This window comes from Lemur catta, chromosome 4 (genome assembly GCF_020740605.2).
Source record: "Lemur catta isolate mLemCat1 chromosome 4, mLemCat1.pri, whole genome shotgun sequence".
In the NCBI taxonomy this organism is placed as follows: Eukaryota; Metazoa; Chordata; class Mammalia; order Primates; family Lemuridae; genus Lemur; species Lemur catta.
The window spans coordinates 116,525,025-116,543,342 of record NC_059131.1 but is presented as its reverse complement, the minus strand read 5'-3'; the positions used below and the strand labels follow the sequence as shown (position 1 = coordinate 116,543,342).

The 18,318-nt window shown below is 44.8% G+C and overlaps 1 protein-coding gene across 1 annotated transcript in view; it reads right to left on the bottom strand.

The window, feature by feature from the left end:
- LOC123637410 (protein NDNF-like) overlaps nucleotides 1–13,667 on the bottom strand; it is a 46,924-nt gene extending 33,257 nt beyond the window's left edge. The window contains exon 1 of the mRNA XM_045550600.1: nucleotides 13,436–13,667. The gene's annotated coding sequence lies outside the window, so the exon portion shown is untranslated. The remainder of the gene's footprint in view (nucleotides 1–13,435) is intronic.
- Between the last annotated feature and the right edge of the window lie 4,651 nt (nucleotides 13,668–18,318).

The following is an 18,318-nucleotide window of genomic DNA, read 5'->3' as shown; positions in this document are numbered from 1 at the left end:
GTGGCTTCGGTTGTGATTTCTCCTTTCATGTTCCTGATGGAAGTTATTAAAGATTTTTCTTTTCTGCTCTTGGTTAGTCTAGCCAGTGGTGTGTCTATTTTATTTATCTTTTCAAAGAACCAACTTTTTGTTTTATTAATTTCCCTTATAGTATTTTTGTTGTCTTTTTCATTTAATTCTGATTTGATCTTAATAATTTCTCGCCTTCTGCTGGGTTTGGGGTCAGTCTGTTCTTCTTTCTCCAGCTCTTTGAGTCTATTCATTAAGTTGTCTAGTTGTAAATTGTCTGTCTTTTTGAAATAGGCATTTATGGAAATGAATTTTCCTCTCAGGACTGCTTTAGCTGCATCCCATAGATTTTGATAAGTTGTGTCACCTTTGTCATTTAATTCAAAGAATGTTTTGATTTCTGACTTAATTTCTTCCTTTACAAAATTGTTATTCAGGAGAAGGTTGTTTAGCTTCCATGACTTTGAGTAGGAATGAGAGTTCCTGTTAAGGTTCATTATTATTTTTATTCCATTGTGATCTGAGAAGATGCAGGGTATGATTTCTATTTTTTTAATTTTTTTAAGACTTGCTTTATGTCCTAGGATATGGTCAATCTTAGAGAATGTCCCGTGAGCTGATGAGAAGAATGTATATTCAGTGGTTTTCGGGTAGAATGTCCTGTAGATGTCAGTCAGGCCCATTTGTTCTAGCATTCTGTTTAAGTCTACTATGTCTTTGCTTATTTTCTGCTTGGAGGATCTGTCCTGTGCTGTCAGTGGGGTATTAAAATCTCCAACTATTAAAGTGTTGTTGCCTATGATTTGGTTTAGATCGAGTAGGATTTGCTTTATGAATCTGGGTGCACCTAGATTGGGTGCATATATATTAAGTATGGTTATGTCTTCTTGTTGAATTGTGCCTTTCACCAGTATGTAGTAACCGTCTTTGTCTTTTATTACTTTTGTTGGTTTGAAGACTAAGTTATTGGAAATTAAAACTGCCACACCAGCTTTCTTTTGGCTACCATTTGCTTGAAATATCAGGTTCCATCCTTTTATTTTCAGTCTAAATGCATCTTTGCCAGTTAAGTGAGTTTCCTGAAGGCAGCAGACACTTGGTTTGTGTTTTTTTATCCATTGGCCCAGTCTATGTCTCTTGAGTGGGGAATTCAGGCCATTGACATTTAGTGAGAGAACTGATAATTGGGATAGATTTCTGTTTATCTTATTGGGTAGAACTTCATTGCTATGTTTTCTCTCTTGAGCCATTGTGGTGGCTAGAATTTGATCTTTAGCTCTTGGGTGGTTTTACATTCGTGGGTCTTTGTTGTGATGATCCATGTGTAACTCTCTTTTGAGTACTTCTTGGAGGGGTGGCCTTGTCTTGGTGAATTCCCTCAGTCCTTGTTTATCCGAGAATGTCTTAATTTCTCCTTCATATAGAAAGCTTAGCTTAGCTGGGTACAAGATTCTAGGCTGGGCATTATTCTGTTTCAGAAGAGTGAGAATGGGGCCCCAACTTCTTCTTGCTTGTAAAGTTTCAGTTGAGAAATCTGGCGTAATTCTAATGGGCCTCCCTTTGTATGTTACTTGTTTCTTTCTCCTTACAGCTCGAAGAAGGGTCTCTTTAGTGGATATTTTGGTCAGTCTGACGACTACGTGGCGTGGTGTTTTCCTATTTGCTATGAATCTGCCAGGGGTTCTTTGAGCTTCTTGAACCTGTATATCTAAAGTTTTAGCAAGGCCTGGGAAATTTTCTTCTATTATGTCTTCAAATAGTTTATCCAGCCCTTGCTTATTATCTTCTTCACCTTCAGGGATGCCTATAACTCTCACGTTAGGTTTCTTCACATAATCCCACATTTCTTGAAGACTCTGGTCTTTTTTCTTATTTCTTTGCTCTATCTCTGTGACTGTCTTATTTAATTGGAAAGAGTTATCTTCGATTTCTGAGATTCTGTCTTCTATTTGATCTACCCTGTTCTTGAGACTTTCCACTGTGTTTTGTAGCTCCCTGAATAAATCCCTCATTTCTAGGAGTTCAGTTTGGTTTTTTTTCAATACGTCTATTTCTTTAGTGAATTTTTCTTCCAAATCCTGGAATTTTTTTGCGGTTTCTTTGCGGTGGATATCAATTTTTTCTTGTATATCATTCAGCTTATTTATAACCCAAGACTGAAATTCTTCTGGTAACATGTTGGTATTCTGAAACTGGCTTGTGCCAATTGGAGGAGAGTTGGTATTTCTCTTTGGGGGCGAGGTTTCCGTTTGGTTTTTTGTGCTCCCCATATTTTTCCGCTGAGCCCTTCCCATCTGGCTCTATCGTTAGATCTTTTCTCACAGCTTTAGTCTAGTTAACAGCACGTCTTGTACTCTGTTCTTAGGCTATGGAACAGTCTAGGAATGTTGCTTCCTTTATCTATAGGGGGAGACTGTTGTGTGCTGTTTAGAGTTTCTTTTTTCTATCTCAGTTGGGGGGCTGCTTCTGATGGCTCCACCCCCAGAGGGTTGGCTTGACCTAAGACCAGTTTGGCAAGTTAAATCATTGTGTTGCGGACTTTCAGTTAGTAGGCAGGATTCACACGATTTGCAAGCAGAAAGCCTCTTCTCCCTCTCTTTTTTTTTTTTTTTTTCCCCCCCCTGGCTTTTTGGTTCTTCCTCTGGATGTGTGGTTTCTGTCTCCTTCAGCAGGAAAGACACTGGCTAGGCCGAGGAGGCAGTGCCCTCACTCCCTCAGTGCCCCAGCTGCTGCAGCTCCCACGGGCAAAGGTCTACACTGTCCCAGTGTTCCCAAGGTCCGGGCTCCACACTCTTGGGTTTAGGGAAGCACTCAGTGTTCACACCTGGGAAGGGGACCTGGAGAGGGTCTATGGATCAGGGGATGGAGCCTCCTGGGGAGTCGCCTGGCACCCTATGGCTCTGCAGCAATTAGACCTTGGCCCGCACAATTGTTCCTGCCCACCCGCAGATCACTGGCACTGGGGGGTAATTTTCAGGGTCCGATAGGAATCACAGCTGGGGGTCTGGAGCACTCAGGAGTTTACAGTAGCTCCTGGGCTGGAGGGACACCGGAAAGGAGAAAAGAAAAAGAAAGGAAAAAAGAAAAGAAAAAAAAAAAAAAAAAAAAAGGAGAGAAACAATATGAATAACAAGAAGAAGAAAGAGAAAACAAGAAAGAAAAGAGAAAGAAAGAAAGAAAGAAAGAGAGAGATAAAAAGAAAAAAAAAGAAAAAAAAAAATCCCACTTTAATATTTCAGGCTCAGGGCCCCTCGCCTCGGTGCAGGTCCGCGTCTGTCCCTTTAAGAGATAGGGCTCCGGCACCGCACAGGCCTGCCAGAGTTCAAGGTCCTTTCCGCTTAGCTGTGGGAACCGAGATGGCGACCGCGCGTCCGCTGGTCGCAGGCGCCAGGGGAGAGCGTTCAGAGCTCGGCAGGCGCCAGGGCCCGCAGCGGCTCCCCAGCCGGAGAGCTGCCGTACGGGAAGAGAAAAGCAAAAAAGTCCCGCTTTAATATTTCACGCTCGCGGCCCCTCGCCTCGGTGCAGGTCCGCGTCTGTCCCTTTAAGAGATAGGGCACCACGGAGACCTGCCCGAGTCCAAGCTCTCTCCCGCCTATGTCACCTGTCCTCGGAGCTCCACGTCTCCCGAGGTGATTCTGCACCAATTTCAGCCAGATCCCTGACCGAGTGGATGTGGGGGTCAGTGGGGAGATCAAGCCGCTTTGCTGTGGGGCTGTACCCGCCCCACTCGCCGGTGAGGCAGGCACGGCCGTCCCGCACTCCGCTGTCTGTTTTCCGTCCCGCACTCTCCAAATTATCTCGGTCTGATTTCTCACTCGCCTCTGTTTTTTCCTGTTCCCCGTGTCCCACGGTGATTCTCCGTGGGTTCACACCGCCGTTCCTGTGGAGAAGCAATCCTCTAGCGTTGTGGCAGGTGGAGATCCACGCCTTCCTCTCTGGGAGCACAAATCCAGGAGGTCACCTCCACTCCGCCATCTCTTATTTTTTCTTTTATCAGATAACTTGTCTCCAAGGTATGGCAAAGGCTCTATTACATGTGTATGCAGAAAGAGAGAGAGCTCAAACTCAACACATAGCATATCCTAGAACATTTTAACACCCAGATTTGAATGGCTGGTCAGTCGGACTAATCAAGAAGGCTAAAGAAAGGAAAAGGGATTTGATTTCAAGAGATAGTCTCACAGCTATAAGTAGGCTTAAGAAAGCAAACTGATAATCGAGCTTGCCTTTTACGATTGGAGCAGAATTTGTGCGAATGGTGGCTGGGGGTGTGGGAAGGCCAGGGGAGGTTTACGTCAGAACCTACACACATTCTGAGATGGAAACTCTATTATACTTTCCATGATTTCCCTATTAAAAAAGACTAACCTTCTGGAAGGATAGATGTTAGGCGTTATTTATCTGTTTATCACTGGTAGCCCTTAGCGCCATTTAGAACTAGAGTGTTTTTACTCTCAAAGAGAAGTTGTTTCTGCTGCACCTTAAATAATGATTTGAAAGTGGAAAAGTTTAATGGTTTCCCCTAAAAAATTCTCTATTAGCTAACTATTACCAAAAACAAACAGTGCACAGGAAGCCTAGAATTATGGTCTTGTGGATGCAGGCTTAATAAATGATACTCCGAATCATTAAATTGCAAAAACATTCTAAGCAAATTGGGTCCATGCGAATGAATTTGGCAATTAATCTCAACTTAAAATTTTTAGAAATTTTCATCAGTTTTGCTTCTGAAACCAAAAACTTATGACTTTATTTAAAAAGTTTCTGCAAGTTTAGATAAGTCTCTTCACTAAAATGGAGTGTCAGGTTTCTCAGGCGTAAGAGGATACAGTATCTTCCTCACTGGGTTGCTCTGAGGATTAAGGAAAATGATGGATGTGGAAGGCCTATAACAACCAAGGGTTATATAAAGTTATACTATTATTAATAAATAGTCATTTCCATTTCTGTTGTAAAATTCAAAGCACAGAAACAACTGTAACATCGGTTAATAACTAACTTAACTGAAAAGCAATAAAATTTTAAAGAAAAACTTTAAAATGTAACACAACTGATATGGTTTGGATGTTTGGCTCCTCCAAATCTCACGATGAAATGTGATCCCTGCGTTGGATGTGGGGCCCGATGGGGGGTGCCTGGGTCCTGTGCCGATCCCCTCAGGAGTGGCCCGGTGCCCTCCTGCAATAATGAGTAAGGTCTCCCTTTATTAATTCCCGAGAGAGCAGGTTGTGTGGAGCCTGGCACCTCCTCCTCCCTCTCTTGCTCATCTCTTGCCATGTGACACACCTGCTCCCCCTCACCTTCCACCTTGACGGGAAGCTCCCTGAAGCCCCCACCAGAAGCAGCTGCTGATGCAATGCTTCTTGTACAGCCCACAGAAGCATGAGCCCAATAAATCTCTTCTCTTTATAAATTACCCAGCCTCAGGTATTCCTTTATGTCAACGCAAAATGGACTAATACGATGATATTCATGAAAAGTGTTGGGAAGTATTTTTTAAACTATCAGAATACTGAAATTTTCAGAACATAACGGCATATAATATCTATTGATAACAGAGGAATTATGAAATGCTTATACAAATAACTAAGAATACTCCCGACAACAGTGACTAGTTTATGTGGGAAATTTTTCAGCTTCCTGCTCAACTCCTTTCAAGACCTCTCATTCTATAATGTATTGTCTACACCGTGGTCTTCAAACCTCTTAGAACTGTGATTTAAAAATATATATATATATTAATGTGTAATGTATAAAATACTTAAAGGCAATCTATACTGGGATGAGTATCATAACTATAGTGGATGACATTGTACATTTCAAATTTTTTTCAAGTTAATATCAGTGGTGTTTTGTGAACAGGGCTAATAAGAATGTCACTATTATTATTATTATTACTACTTTATTTTTTCGAGATGGGACCTTGCCATGTTCCCCAGGCTGCAGTACAGTGGCTATTCACAGTTGCGATCATAAAGCAACACAGCCTCGAACTGCTGGGCTCAAGCAATTCTCCTGCTCCAGCCTCCCAAGTGATGGGGTCTATAGGCACGTGCCATCACGCCCAGCAGAATGTCATCATTTTTACTTCAGAGAAGCTGTCACCATTTCCATTTTTTGTTGTTCCACGACCATCTGATATGCTGAGTAAGACTGTGCCTTTGTTAATTTGTTTATTATTAATAGTCATAAAACTTAATTTCATTATTTATACATAAAAGTGAATATAAATATTAATAGATCTGCTATTTCCTTCTTACACTATAATGGGGCATCTTGTCCACCGCAATGAAACAAAGAGGACACTCCCTTTCAGAGGCCTTTGCTTTACCAGGCCGGTGCTCTCAGAAGCTGGATACCTACTCCGTGTGACTTCAGAGGCAACGGGAAACTTCCACCACAAAATTAAAAGAGTATCTCGTATCTTTCATTGTATCGTCCTTAAAAGACAAGTTTTTAAATGCAAATATTCACTGGGCCTAACCTTGCAAAGTTAATCTCAAATGCACTTTCTATTTCCCGGACATCAGAATTTTAAATCTTTGATTCACACCACGGCATAATGAGCATGGGTTACATAATTTGTGGGGCCCAGGGCAAGACCTCTTGTTCAAAAATTAGGAATTTCAAGATGGTGACACTGGAGCATTCAGCCAAGCCCCAGGTCCCTCTAAGAGTGGCCCATGAAGCTGACCCAGGACGTAACTTAATACTTTTATAACAAACTGAGAATTATCAGGGGAAGAGAATAAAGAGCAGGTATATACTAAAGGTAGACTGTCCAAAACAGTAGAGCCTAGAGGATATAAATATATGTATACACAGACATACATACACACATATATAGATATATCACCCCTCTCTAAAATTTTGTCTAAGCTGGCCTCATTCCTATCTGGCTTTATCTAGCTATTAACATATCTTGGTAATACATTAGCTGATATCAGTTTATCCATTTCCCATGGCAGGGCTATTTTCATATTTATAGGGGACAATAAAAAAATTACTTTAAAAGTAAAGGAAAAATTATTTTTCAGGTAGTCTTTTAGTACCCTGAGAGGCCCAGGTAACATCTGGGGGCAGGGTGGCTTCCCTGGTATCTCCCAGGCCATCTCTCCTGTGACCCACCTGTTACTTCATCTGCTAGTATGGTGAATCTTGCTACTGTGATCATTAATTAGAGGGGCACAGTTTTGTCTCCATTTGGAGGTAGTTTTATTTTTCCATAAAAAAGTAATGTATTTTCATAGCACATTTTCACAAACTTCGACAGATCACCCAATAGAACTAACAATATCAGAGACTCAGGGAAGCAAAGAGATAAACAATTGCTGTCCTTTTCCAGTTTGCCAGGTGTTCTAGCTAGCAAACTCTGTTACCCTGTTGGCAACAAATGCCTCTTCAATTACAGGATCTAATTACTTGTGAATCAGTCCAAATTTGAAGCTTTTGACCGTATCAATGAATTTTAGTGAATGCTGTAATTTAATATGAAATTATAACCTTGAGGACTATCAACATACACATGATATTTAGATCTACATCATGATATATATATGCTAGTGTTATGCATAAAAAGGTACTTATATGTTTTCTAATGTATTTTTAACAAAATTACTCAAATGGATCAAGTATGTTTATGTTTGTGTGGGTTTTTTTTATATGACAGATAATTTAACAAGAAATGTATTTCATCACTGGATAAAATGCATAATGTTCCACTTGGCAATGCCTACAAGCTTAGCATATATATGAATTAAACTCAGTCATCAAAGCCGTCTCCAAGTTGTATATGGATTACTATGGTTTACTTTTCACTACAATGTGCTGTAAATTGTAACCATCTACATTCCAGTAGGCACCTAACACCATAGCATCTAAATTGAAGAAAGCAATCCAAAACAACTCAGGCCCTTTTACACTAGCTTTTCTCTCTTAAACACAATATCAATATTTTCAAGAAAGTACCACAATGCCACCCCCTCATTTTGTTTACCAACTGTCTGGATACAGTATTGTCTGTGTTGCATATACTAACTTGTTCATAGTTCCTATATTATAATTTGTAAAAATAGTCATGGTGATTTCAAAAACAAGATATCACACCTTACAGGTATTTCTAATTATGAGTTCAGATTTTACTGCTTATTTTCAAAAACATTAAATTTCAATCTCATATTTTATGTACATCTGTATATATAAGGACATTGCTTCAGAAAAGAAGATATAGTTATGGTGATTTTTAGTTGTTGATAAAACACACATTTGAGTATAGTCCAATTTGGAATATATGTTCTCTGAGCACACAGCTGGAAGAAGAGGGTGTTTACCTTGATATTCTCTTAGAGGGAAGAAACATCGACAGAAACTTGTACAGTCTCCATTTATTTCAGCTGGTCACCACTATTTGTGGTATCGGCTGAAATCATTCCCATTAGAAATGCATGGATGTTGTTAACTCCATTTTTGTAATTTGGTTGTTACATTTAAACGTCTCCATCCTGCCAAGAGAGTGTCTAAGAGTTCCGCTCAAATGAGCTGACTTCTAATCATCCATAATCATGTTTTTATCAAGTTCCTTCCAAACTTTATATAACCCCATTATTTCTAAAAATGTTATTTTCTCACAACTATGAAAAGGGAACAAGTTATTTCAAAAGAAGAATTAAAAGAGACATTTGGTAAATTAACTATATATTTATACTACTACCTCCATCCATATTTTTTTAGATTCATTTCAGTTTTCATAAGTGAAACTAAAAATACTTCAGAGAACTATAGGAAACATTAAGTATGTGCCATGTTCAAATTTGCTGCAGGAAAAAATTAACAAATGAAAACCAAGACTCATTCACTAATTTACTAAAATAAATCAGCTTCCAAAGCATCCGGAAATTATTGAAGGAATAATGACATGTAATCTTGGAAGTTTCTATACTTTTCTTATAAACATGAGGTCTCTGGACTTCAAAGTGAAATTTAAATCAAATTTAACTCAATAAGTTCCTTGAAAAAAATTGACATTGTAATAGGACCCAATACCCAGCTGTTCTGTGGTCAAATCTGTCTCTTCATTCCAAGAGGAAAAATCTACAGAAACATATTGCTAGCTGGCTTTTTACTCCACATTGATCAAATTCTCTATCCTTAATTTTTAAAATGTAAAACAAGCAACTCATTTTTTATTTGGGAGAGGATTAATAAGATATACTTCATGTTTTCCAAATATTTTAAAGGACTAAAATTCATGTATTTGTTGGTGTGCAGTTTTTAGTAAAATACCAAAAGGAAAAAAAGGTGTGGATATTAAATCTTTGGGTTATGTGTTTAGGAAGTAGGCAGCCAAGAATCCTGCTTTTAGCACTGGCTGGGGCACTCATAGGCTATGGAACAGCAAATGCCGGGTGTCATCTCAGAAGTTTCAAGAAATACAGGAAATACATGCATCCAAGCAAACGCAGACTCAAACTGAAATGCTGTGGTTTTTCCCAAATATATAACTGAATTTATAGTCAACATACCACTATATGATACAATAAAATATTAGCATTTTTATTTTTCCATGTCATACTCTGTTATTGTTTTTAATGACAATGAAGTATGTACTGTTCTTCCTAGGTGGAAATAAACATGGAAGCGTGACGGCATGCATCCTAGATGTCGTTTAATTTTGCTCTTGTAATATAACGGAAAAATAAAGCAGAATTTATCCTAACTTCAAGGCACGAAATGCAAAGTATTTTTAAAAGGAGTATTTAGTAGATACCGAAGGACTTTGATTTTAAAACCAGTTTTCAAGGCAAAACTATTAGAAAGGAACATAGATCAGTAGTTACCAGGAATTAGGTTAAGGGAAGAGGATGACATCAAAGAGGCATAGTGTGAGAGAATTTTTGGAGTGACAGAATTATTCCATAGCATAACTATGATGGTGGACACGTCATTCTTCCCATTTGTCAAAATTCACAGAACCTACACCATGAAGAATGAATTTTACTGTACACAAATTAAAAATAAAACACAAACTAATTTTAAAAAAATAAAAATTTAAAATAAAATCAGCTTTCAAAGCAAACATTTGGTGTGGTTTACTATTTATTATTCAGTTATGCTGTGGCTTCTACTAAATGGCTGTGAACCAACAGGGGAAGAATAAATTATGTTCTTCAGAATAATCCTTCCAAATAAACATTTATAAGGTCTAGCTATTATTTCAAGGTCAAATGAATTAGCTGGATTATTTTTGTTGGTTATGCTTGCCTTTGACCCACAGATGACTACGGGATATACTTTCTTCCTAATCAGTAGCTCGTGGCGACTGACTCTGGCAGGGTTCAATCTGTGAGCTGGTGCTGTGGGCCCCTGGCTCCCCCAGGCTAAGGCTGACAAGAAGACCGAGCAGAAAAAGTGGGAGCGAGCACTGGTTGGTCACAGGTATCAACCTCCTCATCACAAAGAAACTCAGGAAGGGAAATTAAAATCGTTTTAATCAGCACGTATTATGTGCAATTCACACACTGCTCCCAGGCTTTCTGATAATTCAGGTGCAATCATTCCATTTCCAGTATCTGCTCATCCATCATATCAAAGTAATATGTTCTAACAACAGCAAGAAAAACACTCAGTTTTAAAATAAAAATTCTGACCTCTGGACAGTCTGAATAGAACTGCTATAGAAATAAATACACAAAGATAACAACAGATACACTTTATTTCTACACCCCCGTTCATTTCAAATAGTTTATTAGAGTTTTAGAACATATTTTTCCCCCTACCAGAGAGTCTCTTTGGTGAGTCCAAGTGAGAAAACTGAAATCTGAATCGCCAAGGTTCATAAAGCCAATTGAAAAAGCCTCTTGCCGGGATCGTATAGTGGTTAGCACTCTGAGCTGTTAAAAAGTCTTTGCATTAAGTTATCTGAGGACCAACCCATTGTGGCTGCTTCCAACGCACCATAGCCTCTGCACGACAGTGCAAAGGCTGTGACATCAGTTTTGAGTCTTTAACATTCATACTTTATCACATGAACGTCAAACAGACCCAGGACAAATAAACTGAGGGTAGGGGCTTCCCTTACTCTTAGAAGAGTACTTTCCAATTATATATTTTGTTAACATCTTAAGAGATAAAAACTGTATCTGCAAGTGATTAAAAGATGTTTTATATTCGTGGCTTGATTTCTGCTAAAATGAATGCGTAATTTAAACCACACATAATTCATAGCAATTTAGTCCTATTACAGAGTTCTAGCTTCTTTTTTATGATACTTACTAATTAAAACAGAGTGTTACTGCCATGCTGAGCCTGAGTCTTTGACATACAGGTTTAATGAATAAAATGTCCTGACACACAAATGAAAACAATGATGCAGGCAAGGCTGCAAGCTGTTATGTTTCAAGCGTGTGGTAAAGATTAAGGACATTCACCGAAGTTAAGAACTGTGCAGAGAAGGGACTCGAAATTTCTTTCCTTAAAGGAAGAAGTAAAGGATTTTTAAGAGAAATCTGAAATAGTCCTAATTTCTCTAACTTCTTGGCCCCTTGTTCCCAGTTGTCCCCTTACCCCCTCCAGGAATTTAAACTCATAAGAGTCACTTTTGAAGAATAAGGGGTATTTTAATATAATCCTGAATACAGGTTTAGATTGAAAATGGGAATCGGGACCATAATTAATTATGTTGCCAAGATTTTTAAACTTTAAGCAGACAGACTGAGGCAAATGACATTTCATAAAGAGTACAACCTTCTAAAAGTTCACGGATTAAAAGTCTGATAAAATGACAGTATCTTTCTGACATTTGATTAATCCCATATGCAGAAGGACTGTGAGGAATTAATGCCGTTTTGGCGTTTTCACTTTCTGAAACCACTGTAATAAGAGACTGACATGCAATCAAGTATAAACACGAGTCCTCAGCGAGGGTTAGGGCTTTATTATCACTCTCAATAAACAGTAATGAATGATAATAAATGCCGATCGCCCTCGCTACCCTCTGCTCCATACACATAGCGTCCATCCATCACTTCTTCCGGGATAACAGAGCAGTTGGATCCCACCAAACCCTCAGCAACCGCCCCCTTGGGAAGGAGGTTTTCTCTCCCCTTCTGGGACCCCAGGGAGGGCTCTGCTTGTCTGCAGGGGTGGAGAGCGGAGCAGGCCCCATTTATTTGCACTGACGACTCCCCCGTCCCGGGCGCTCAGGGGACAGGACGGGGCGGGGGGGGGGAGGGAAAGGGGAGGAGGGGGGAGAGGGAGGAGGTGGAGGAGGGGGGAGAGGGAGGAGGTGGAGGAGGGGGGAGAGGGAGGAGGGGGAGGAGGGGGAGAGGGAGGAGGGGGAGGGGAGGGGAGAGGGAGGAGGGGGAGGAGAGGAGGAGGAGGGTGCGGGGGAGAGGGAGGAGAGAGCCGCGTGTCTGCCGAGATCAACTAAATGCAAACGCAGATTGTCCCTGCCATCCAGCGGGACCGTCAGACAAGCAGCGAACAAATCCATCAACCCCACGAAGTTGCTAAAAACTCTGCAAAAGACACACACAGACAGACATTTGCTCGGGTTCATTTCCCGCTCCAGGTCTCGGCTTCCGGGAGCCACTCGTGCCCGCAGCCAGGGTGGGCAGCACCCCGCAGGGGCAGCTCGGCGCCAGCGGGCGGGGCCGGTGCGGGGCGGTGCGGGACGCTGCGGGACGCTCGCCCCTGCTGGGGCCGGGTGCGGGCAGGAAGGGCGCACGAGCAGACGACATCGCCCCCCACCTCGGGCAGCTCGCCACGGGCCCCAAGGAAACAGCTGGGACCCGGAGTCGCGGGCGCGGCCCCGCGTGTGGCAGCCGGGAGGGAAGGTGGCGCGGCGGCGCGCCCCGACCCGCGCACGGACGGCCGAGGCCGCGACGCCGAGGCGCCCGGCTGCGGCGGGAGGGTCCCACCGGGGGCGGCTTTGCCCTCGGAGCGAAGTACGAGCCGGCCCCAGGCCCCCCGCTCCGCCCGGGGAAGTTTCTCTGACGACGCCGCCCCGACCTCGCACCCTTCGCCCCCCGCAGCCGCCCCGCACACCCCGGCCCCGCAGACCTTCCCGCGGGCCGGAGGGCGCGGGCCTGGAGAGGGGGCACGGCGCTCCCGGCGGGCGGGCCTGCGCGGGGTGAAGGCTCCGCGGCTTCCCGGACCCCGCCGCACCCCGGGTCCCGGTCCCCGCGCCTTCCCCGCCAGCGCGACGTCCGTCCGCCGCCTAGCGTTTCTCGGGGCCGCCCCGCCACGGGGGCAGCCTGGAACCCGAGGGAAACCCGCCCCGCACCCCGCTGCCCGCAGCTCCCGGGAGCCGGCGCCCTTGGGAGCCCCGCCGGCGCTTCCGAATCGGGCCCGCAGGAGCCCGCGAGCGAGCGCCCCTGCGCCGGCGCTGCCGCTCGGGCGTCGGACTCTGCCTGCTCTCGCCGCTCACCTCAGAGATCCGTCCGGCCTCCCGGGGGAGGCGGAGAGCGGCCGCCCCGAGATGCGGCGCGAGCAGCCCGGCGCCGGCGTCCGGGAACCGGGCGACCGGAGGGCGGGGGCGGAGCGGGGAGAAGCGAAAAATTCCGTCGGCGGAAGCGTCCCAACTTTGCCGCCGGCACAGCAAACTTCAAAGGCGGGCGAGGGCGCGCGGCGGGCGGCCGCCGAAGTGGCCGCGAAGCGAAGCCGGGAGCCGCGCCGGTCGGGGAGTCCCGGGTGGAGCTGGGAGCGGCGGGAGGGCCTTTGAAAAGGCGGGGGGCGTGCGGGCGCCGGGCGGCGGGACGATGCCGGCGCGCGGCTCGGTTCGCTCCACTGTCTGGCGGCTCCGAGCGGGGAGTGTGTGTTCGCTCCGAGTGTCACCGCTGAGCCCGGAGCTGTCCCCTCCCAGCCCCGGCCGCTCCCGCCCCGCCGCCACCGCCCGCCCCTCCCTCCGCTGCCCGCCGCCTCCCCCCATCCCTCCTTCCCTCTCCCGCTGCGCGCCAGCGCGCTCGCACACTCCTCTCTGTCTCACACTCCACACACACACGCACATATGCACACACTCCTCTCTCTCACACTCCTCTCTCACACACACACGCGCACATACTCCTCTCACACACTCCTCTCTCACACACACACTCCTCTCACACACACACGCGCACATACTCCTCTCACACACACACTCCTCTCACACACTCCTCTCTCTCACACATGCAACTTCTCTGTGACACACACCTCTCAGGCACACAACTCACACACACCTCACACACACCGCACACACACTTCTCACACACAACCTCACACACAGTCTCTCACACACATTCTCACACACACACACCTCTCACACATTTCTCTCACACATACCTCTGTCACATACACACCTCTCACACATACACTTCTGTGACACACACCTCACACACACACCTCTCTCTCACACACAGTCGCACACCCCGCCCAGCGACCAGCGCTCCCCACACGCGACCCCCGCGGGCAGCTTGGCGGGGACACACGCCGTCCCTGCTCCCTGCCGCCACCCAGGGAGGATGAGGGAGGCGCCGCGGCAGCGAAGCTGCAAAGCCCGGGAGACAGAGCGCAGGGCCATGGCAGTGTCAGGGCGACCGGGGTGGTCTGGGGGCGGAGTGGCGAGCCGCGTCCCGTCCAGGCGGCCGGAGGTCGGGGTGGGAGCGCTTTCCGCGCCGCCCGCCGGCCCAGCCTCCCCGCCGCAAACTCGGCAGCCGTTTGAGCAATTGAGACCCAGCGGAGTGCGTGCGGCCATTGCGGCTGAGTAGGCAATTACGATAAGAAGATAAGAAGTTACCTGATTAGCAACCTGGCCTGGGCAGGAGGACGGGCGCGGGGTGCCCAGCGGGTCAGTGATCTCATTCTCCAACCGCGAACCTAGTTTCCCGCAAACCTGGTTTCCAGACTCTAGTGTGTAGAGCTGGAAGTTCTAAGCATACGTGACATTTGAAATACGGCGTCGGCATTGAAAGCGCTGGCCCCTTCTCACGCCACGGTGCAATGAGGACAAAGAAGATGAAAACCGGCCTTGCCAAGAGGACGCTAGGAACTACCCGGTAACGGCCGCCCGATGCGGCTCCCGGGTGAGATTTATAAACCGCTTACATGGCAGGAAATCGTTTCGTGGACGCCACAGGATGCTTAACCTTTACAAGGAACATTCCAGGTCACTGGGCAAGCTTGACTTCTGCAGACGAGAGGACAGTGAGGTGGGAAAAGGGACCCCTGCATCTCAGCTCAGGAGACAAGTCTCCTCTCTGGAGAAGGCGCTGCTTGCCCTGGCGACGTACGCCCGGGCTTCGGGCCTTCGGGAACACACACTAAGTTCCCAGTGGGCCGGGGGTGTCCGAGCTGCGGAGGTTTAGGGGTAAGACACGGTGCCACCTTTGAGGAACTCACAGCCTGGTGAGGGGACAGAGGCACAGATGAAAATGTGATCAGCACTATATAAATGTTCGTGCCTGGTCCTTCCCAGCTGTTCTCGGCAGGGATCCTCGGGCAGCTTCTGAGGACGGGGCAGCAAACGGGGATGGGGATGGCGGAGGGGACGGGCATTCCAGAACCAGAGAGAAGCAAGAGAAGGGATTAGGAAAATGTCAGAGTGCTCAGTGTGTCCCAGGAAGGAAGAAGTCAGGTGTGGCTGGGTGGCGGGTGACGTGAGCAGGGCCAGGGTCCGCCGGGTTCTGCTGGCCTGAAGAGCCAGAACTTTCCTGAAGGTGGTGAGTGGCTGGACAACTACTGAAGGTCTTAAGCAAGGACAGATCTTAAGGTTCTTACGTGTCATCACATAATGTGTTTTAGAACGTTTCCTCCGGCATCATGGTGCCAGACGAACAGGAGAGAGAGCACAGGGAGAAGGTTATTTCCAGAGGAAAATATTAGGTCTGAACCAGGACAGCAGAAACGCCATGTGGGAGGTCGGGACGGCTCGAGAGAGATCTAGCAAACAGAATAGACAGGCCTCAGTGATGGACTGGATAGAGAGGCTAATGGCGAGGAGGCGCAGTCGAGACTCACTCCCAGTGTTCTGGCTGGGGCGACAGGGCAGCTGGTGGTGCCCGTTAGCCAAGACAGACAGCACACGGAGGGAGCGGTTTCAGGAGGAACGAACGAGTTCTACTTCAGACTTGTGGAAGGGGTGCCTATGTGACATCGGAGTGCAGCTCCGTGCGGACAGCCAGAAGCGGAGTTCCCAGGAGAGGAGGTCCAAGCCGCAGGGATACACAGCAGTCATCAGCAGGCAGGGGTTTTGCAGAGCCAGGGAGAGGAGGAGGGCAGGCGGGAAGAGAAGACTTAGGATGGAATGTGGCAGAACACTGATGTTTTAGGCATGGGTAGAGGAAGAGGACCCTGCAAAAGAAAAAGGTGAAGACCACAGAGGAAGGAGCAGGGTTGATGGAGCCAAGGGAAGACAACACTGATGACCGGGGCAAACTGTGGAAGACACATGAAGACAACCAGACTGAAAAGCGATTGCGCCTCTTCACAAAACGTCTCTGTGATCTTGACCCAAGCAATTGTAGTCTATGTTGTAGGTGTAAAATTGCCATTAGGAAGAAACTGAGTCCTAATGACATTAAAGTGACTTGTCATTAATACATCCAGCCAAATAATGACAGACATGAATCTGTCAAAAAGTTCTGCAGACCCTGTGAAGGATATTCTTATGAAAGTTCCAGAAAATACCTGTGTTTTGAACATCACAATTTGCAAATATCAATATACCCTGTCTTCTCAAAAAAGATATGCCCATAGTAAAACCAATGGCATTGTGCATATTTATATTTTTAGTTATGTAAGTATTTTCAGTGAGTCCTGAGAGATTTGGGCAACATGCCATATTAGACAGAGCATGCATTATTTAGCCAGACAGACTTGTATTTAATTCTAGACTCTGACAATTATTTGCTGTGGGACAAAACCTCTCTGAACATCAGGGTTTTTTTTTTTCAAATTTAAAAATGGAACAAATTATAGCTGACTTACAGATGTTTTGTGAGTATTGGGTAGCATAACACATTAAAGTGTTTGGAAGATATTTATTTACTTATATCTGAATTTACTTTTAAATTATGAAATTCATAAATATTCAGTAAACTGGGAAAAAAAGTCCAAAACAATTATAAAATTGAGAGTATAATTTAAGTCTACTTAGGAGAACTCCTGATGCAAGCCTATGTCTTAAGGCAGTAGTCCTCTAAGTGGGATCTGTAGACCCCTAAAGGCTCCTGAGATCCTTTCAAGGGAGATCTGCAAGGCCAAAGCCATTTTCATATTGATCTAAGACATTAATTTGCCTTCCTTTACTGTGTTGAATTTGCACTAATGATACAAAAGCAATGATAGGTGAAACTGCTAGCACCTTAGCACGATCAAGGCAGTGGCATCAAACAGTCCTAGAAATAACTGTATATTTTATTGTCACAAATGTCGGTTCCACTTAAGAATGTCTTTAATGAAGCAGTAAAAAATTATTCATTTTATGAAATTTCAACCCTTGACTATGTGTGGTGCTGCACATTGTGGCTTATAATCCCAGGATTTTGGGAGGAGGAGATGGGAGGATTATTGGAGGCCAGGAGTTCAAGAGCAACCTGGGCAACATAGCAAGACTCCATCTCTAAAAAAAATTAATTAGCCAGACATGGTGGCATGCACCTGTAGTCCTAGCCACTCCGGGAGGTTGAAACAGGAGGATCCCGTCAGTCCAGGAGCTCAAGGTTACAGTGAGTCATGATTGTCCCACTGCACTCCAGCCTGGGTGACAGAGCGAGACCCTGTCTCTAAAAAAATAAAAATAAAAATAATTTAAAAAGTCCCTGTGGCAAAATGGGAAGCACAAATGAAGCTCTTCTGCTATATACCAAAGTATAGTGTTTGTTCTGAACCAAAATACTTGTGTGTTTTATGAGCTATGAGCTAAACTAGTTTTTTTATGAAATATATTTTTACTTGCAAGAACAACTGACAGACAAACTATGGTTATTCAGACTTGGATATTTGGCAGACAGATTTTTACAAATGAATAAAATGAGCCTTTCACTTCAAGGTAAACAACCCACAATATTTATTTTCAATTAGAAGTTTGAGCTTTCAAGTAAAAAATTAGAATTTAGAAAACTTATGTCTGCCACCATGAGCTGGACAGTTTCCCTGATACTTAGTCTTTCTAATAAGACTATGATCATTTAAATTAATATGGTTTTAGATACTGTACAGCGAATTATATTATTTGGAAGATCTGCATAAATCAGTGAACCAGTATTTTCCAAATGACTAATAACACATGATATTATAAATTCATCCACAAGTTAAAGATCCATTTAAAGTGCAAAA